This window comes from Lissotriton vulgaris, chromosome 1_1, assembly GCF_964263255.1.
Source record: "Lissotriton vulgaris chromosome 1_1, aLisVul1.2, whole genome shotgun sequence".
Classification (NCBI taxonomy): Eukaryota; Metazoa; Chordata; class Amphibia; order Caudata; family Salamandridae; genus Lissotriton; species Lissotriton vulgaris.
In genome coordinates this window covers 224,446,232-224,451,433 of record NC_141685.1, presented here as the reverse complement: position 1 = coordinate 224,451,433, position 5,202 = coordinate 224,446,232, and the positions used below count along the sequence as shown (strand labels likewise).

General features: G+C 47.6%; 1 non-coding gene across 1 annotated transcript; it reads right to left on the bottom strand.

The window, feature by feature from the left end:
• Positions 1 to 4,757: 4,757 nt before the first annotated feature.
• Positions 4,758 to 4,831, bottom strand: TRNAT-AGU (transfer RNA threonine (anticodon AGU)). The gene has a single exon. It is a non-coding gene; the product is annotated as a tRNA-Thr (tRNA).
• Positions 4,832 to 5,202: the final 371 nt, after the last annotated feature.

Sequence of the window (5,202 nt, the reverse complement as noted above, 5' to 3'; positions counted from 1 at the left end):
GTGGGAGGACCTACTTTAAGCCGCTAGCAGCGCAGTCTGCGTCCCAGCGCCACACTTCGCAGTTCACCATCCTCTCACCTGTCACCGGCTGCTTGGTATCGATAGCATCACACCTCACAGTGCACCTGCCTGTAGGCAATGGAGCAGTGCCACAAAGTCCCTCAAGTCCTTCTCACTCCCTCAAGTCACCTCGACAGGAGATCGCCGTCTGTCTAACCACTGAAGAAAACTACTATCTTGTTACCACCGTCCAGGTGCATCACCACCAAGGAGCATCATATCACCCAAGTAAATCCACAGACCCAGAACAACCGGAGCTCAGAGAGGCGAATCACCCAGGAACAGTCTGCACACCCCAGTTCATCCAAAGCCTGCCGAAGTCGAGCACACCCGGTCATTGGGAGATCCGCCCTTGGGGACTACACAAGACTTGACCATGGCCCTGTCAAGAGTTCCGCAGCAACCCTAAGCGAGGCCTACGCAACATCCAGCACAGTCCACGCAGTCACTGCGCAGTCCAGGGGACAAGGGCCTCAACAGAGTCACCGTGCGAAATGGGTCCGAGTGGGAGAGATGTGTCGGCCGCTGCTCCACGTCAGGCGCAAGAAGCACGAAGGTTATGGCTGAAGACTGGTCACCCACAAGAACGGCGGTGGAAGACACAGCACCCGAGTCCAGATGGTGAGGTCGTCCAGACCATGACACCACCCTTTGAGGCTACATGAGCGACTTGGCTGTGAGTCCGTTGGCAGTTCCTCAGCGACGCCTTTGTGCGGCTCCTGTGAAGCCCCGCACGGTCCACACGGTCCCATCTCAGCCAGGAGGGAAAGCCCTCCAAGAGGCTCCAGTGGCAGTGGAGTCCAGGCGAGAGAGGCAAGTTGAACTTCCCTCAGCCGTCAGGGGCAGGAGAGTCACCAAGGGCAAAACATAGCAGGAAGGCCTCACTCACAGAGATTGTCTCCGACCCCGAAGTGGATTTCACCATAGCTCTGGATTCATCAACACAAAAGTTGTACATATGAACTTCACCACTGCGAGACCAGGCCGGTCTACAAAACGTCACCTACGCGAAGGAGAAATCCTGGCGATGCTGTCCAGAACTCTAACACTGCCCAGCAGACGGCCTAAAGAGACTCATTTGGTGGTGATTTGTGCTTAGTTGTTTTTCTTACAGGTTGGACTTTTGTTTGTTCATTAAAATTTGGGAGGGATGTAGTATCCGGCTGGATACATTCTAGTGGTCAGCCCATGATGTAATACACTCTACACCCACCCTCCACAGGCGTCACCAGTCAGGTGACCCTGTTAATAAAAGAAGGCGGGCGCACAAGCCCGGGTCCAGTGATCTACCCTCAATCTGGTGTCCGTGTGCTCTTTCACAAAGTATGTGGGCATAGCGCCAAGCCACTTTACAGCTATGCACTCTTATGCTTTCAATGTTCATTGCAAAATGTTTTTTTCTGTATCAACAGCATTGGAATTTTCTGATTCCAATTTGTTATTTATACAGCCCTATTATCCTTGATGCCTTATGTACATTTATGCATGCAATTATTATCACCCATTGTAATCTAGTACATATTCCAGTTACCTATATAAGTTCGAAAAATACAATAGACTAGAACGACTTCTTGAAGTAGAGACGTGTGTGTACTACAAAGAGTAGAACATTATTGAAATGAAAAGTACTTTGGTCTCTCTCATTTGCAAAGTGAAACACTTGCGAGCTTACTTTTAAAAAATTTAAAAGCGGTCTACATTTACGGTCTACAGTTAATTAAAAAAGACTGAAAAGCAGTGACTTTTTTCATAATCTGCAACCAAAACTAGTTAAAAATAAAAATGATTACCTCCCCGTCGGGGAATTGAACCCCGGTCTCCCGCGTGACAGGCGGGGATACTGACCACTATACTAACGAGGATCACTGTCTAAATTCGGCTTAAGAACTACCTTAATGCCGTAAAGTACCCGGGAAGGACTGATCTACTAGAGCAGGGGTACTCATAGTACGGCCCGCGGGCCAGTGGCGGCCCGGCAAGCCTTTCCTGGCGGCCCGCGGACCTTGCACACATCGTACCAGTGTTTAACTTTTTTTTTAAAAGAGTGTCTGCAAAGTGCAAACACAAGATGCAGCAGCACGCATCGGAGACTCTGCTGCTCTGTGGAGGCCGGCTGGGCGATAGTTAGAGTGGAAACAGCAGGGGCGCTAAGAGGTGAACAACACAGCCTCATTAACATGCTAATGGTCTTTTAAAGACCTGTTAACGTCGGTGTGGCTGTGTTTGTGTGTGCTCCGAAGCTGTCTCGGCCCGGGAAGAAACAGAGGCAGGGTGATAATGCAGAGGGAAAGGGAGGGGGAGGGAAAGAACGGGAGACAAAGTGAGGGAGGGAAAGGGAGACCGGGTGAGGGAGGGAAGGAGGTGTATACTCCCTGCAACATACTGCTAGAATGGGTATTGGGTCATTTATATAAAAAACGTGTTAATAATCAGCTACAAGAACATGTGGGCAAGTCCTCACTGCCTGTCCCTTAAATCGAGATTTTAGTTAGACCAGGGCTGTTAAGTATAACAGATAATCTCCACCAGTCACTAAAAGGAGAATACCTTGATATTGTAGTTTTCTGTGACCTGTCTGCAGCCTTAGAACCGGTTGATCATTTGCAGCAGTTGAAAAGACTGCAGGAAGTGAGGGACGGAGGGGCGTGGTCTCTTTGGCGTGGTTACGCTCTCTTCTGACTGTTTGGGCCACCACAGTTCGATTAGGGAAGTACCAATCACTGGCCAAAAAGTTAACTCACGAGGTGCCCAAGGACTCAATCGGATGACCTTGCTTATCCGCCCCTTAGCTTTTCCGCTTTAACAGAGTCTTTGTCTGCCAATAAGGAGACACCCAAATGATGATACTTTAAACACAGGCTGTAGACAGCTAGAAACATTGACCAACAGGGATGTTAATTTCTGGATGAATAATAATCGCCTCCACCTTAATCTGGACAAAAAACATGTCATATTGTTTGTTAACGGGGGAAAGTTGGGGAGTTTGCCGACTACTACAGGTATAACGCATTTTATGAGCAACCAAGAAGAAACCACAGATCGAATCAGTATGCAAAAAAAAATGCTTCTACTTATATCTCTGTAGGATACAAGCCACGTCTGCCACTTATTATTGACATCCGAGTACATTCCAAGCTTCACTACACCAACTCTTGGATCTGGAAGATTCCAACAAAATGCAACTATATTTTCTTTGCCATGTGAATGGGCACCTCGTTTATTGTTATTTTTAGATGTGACCTTGTTATGTTTTACGGGCCTACTCAGAGAGCTGAGTGAGGGAGGGAAACGGAGACAGAGTGAGGGAGTGAGAGAGGGAAAGGGAGACAGAGTGAGGGAGTGAGAGGGGGAAAGGGAGGGAGGGAAAGGAAGGGAGGGAAAGGGAGTGACAGAGAGAGAGGGAAAGGGAGACAGTGAGGGAGTGAGAAAGAGAAAGGGAGACAGTGAGGGAGGGGAAGGGAGGGAAAGGCAGACAGAGTGAGGGAGTGAGAGAGGGAAAGGGAGACGGAGTGAGAGAGGGAAAGGGAGACAGTGAGGGAGTGATGGAGGGAAAGGGAGACAGAGGGAGAGAGACAGAGGGAGAGAGACAGAGGGAGAGAGACAGAGGGAGGGGGACAGAGTATGGGAGAGTGAGAGAGGGAGGGAGAGTGAGGGAGGGAGACAGAGAGAGAAAGAGAGCGAGAGAGAGAGATGTGTGTATCCCGGGCCTGGTGGCTCAGTGGACGAAGGTGTCCGCTGCAGGGACCAGTTATCAACCTCATGGTCAGTTTTTTTTTTTTTGTTGCTCTAGCCCCGCCTCCTCCCCCACTGACCCCGCCCCCACTGGTGCGGCCCTCGGACACAAACCACAGTGTAAATTTGGCCCCCGAGAGAAAGTTTGTGAGTACCCATGTACTAGAGTAAAATCGATGGTAGCAAACGAGCGTTTCCTTCGCAGTACATCCTAGCATAGAGGGCAGAACTTTCATTGTGTATCATCACTCCTTTCAGTAGAGTGCTGGAAACTATAGCGCGAGGCCCCTGTCACACGGAGAACCATGAAGGCGAGCCTGGCCTGCTTGAGGAATGCGCATGCGCGTTCTCACAGCCAATTGAAAGACGACTCGTCTGAGCCACGATCTCGAGCCATTGAATTCGGCGGCCGTATTGAAAAAGCATTACACCACAAACCTATGCCGATTATATTTTCACCATGTCGAGTAGACAATCCAAATCGCGCGGTTCAACGACTGACAATGCAAACACAGTTTTGCCTTTTTTGAGTCGACCTCTGTTAGGATTTTATCCCTATTCGTGGACAAAAAATAAGGTACCTTAAAATTAAAAATAAAACGTAAGTATAAATTGTATATGAACTAAATGGCAAAAGCAGTTTTCGTGTTAGCTGTTAACTGTTGTTTGTTTCGAATGCCCAAACAAAAAGAATGATGACGTTACTCCCACTGCGAAATCGGTGTAAACGCAACAATTCTAAGATGGCGGCTACATTCGCGTATCTGTCTGCACTGTATTATTGTGTTTTAGTAATGTAAGCAAACCACACACGTTAAAGAAGTTTTACCGTAACACGCCTCAACCGTAAATCATGGTTCGGATTGTTTTAAACATGTTAATAGTGCCTTTGTATGTCAAAGATAATTTTGCAATCGGAAGGTCGTAAGAATATCCGCTTTTGAAATTGAAAGTACGAAAAAGTAAGGCACTGCTGAGATTCGAACTCAGGATCTCCTGTTTACTAGACAGGCGCTTTAACCAACTAAGCCACAGCGCCGCTCTGAATACAACGCTCCCATTACCCTTTTTGTTAATGGATAAATGGACAGGTCACGCGGGTGTATTACATATTGAAATTTATTTGTGGCTTTTATAAGACGAAACATCTCTACTAGCACCGAGGCTGCAACTATATGCTTCTGGAAAACACCCCTTGTAATTATTGTATCACTCAATATTTCAATGTAGGCTTTGTACAGCTTCTGGAGCAAGAATAATTGCAAGGGAGCAGATCTATCTGACCCACTGTCTTCCTGTAAATCAATCTAAGACTCTATTCTGACTTCTACTCAGTCCGCGCCCACTGCTTCATGCATACATAATGTTTAGGTTAAAACTGTACAAAAGAAATATAAGCCCTAAAGAGTT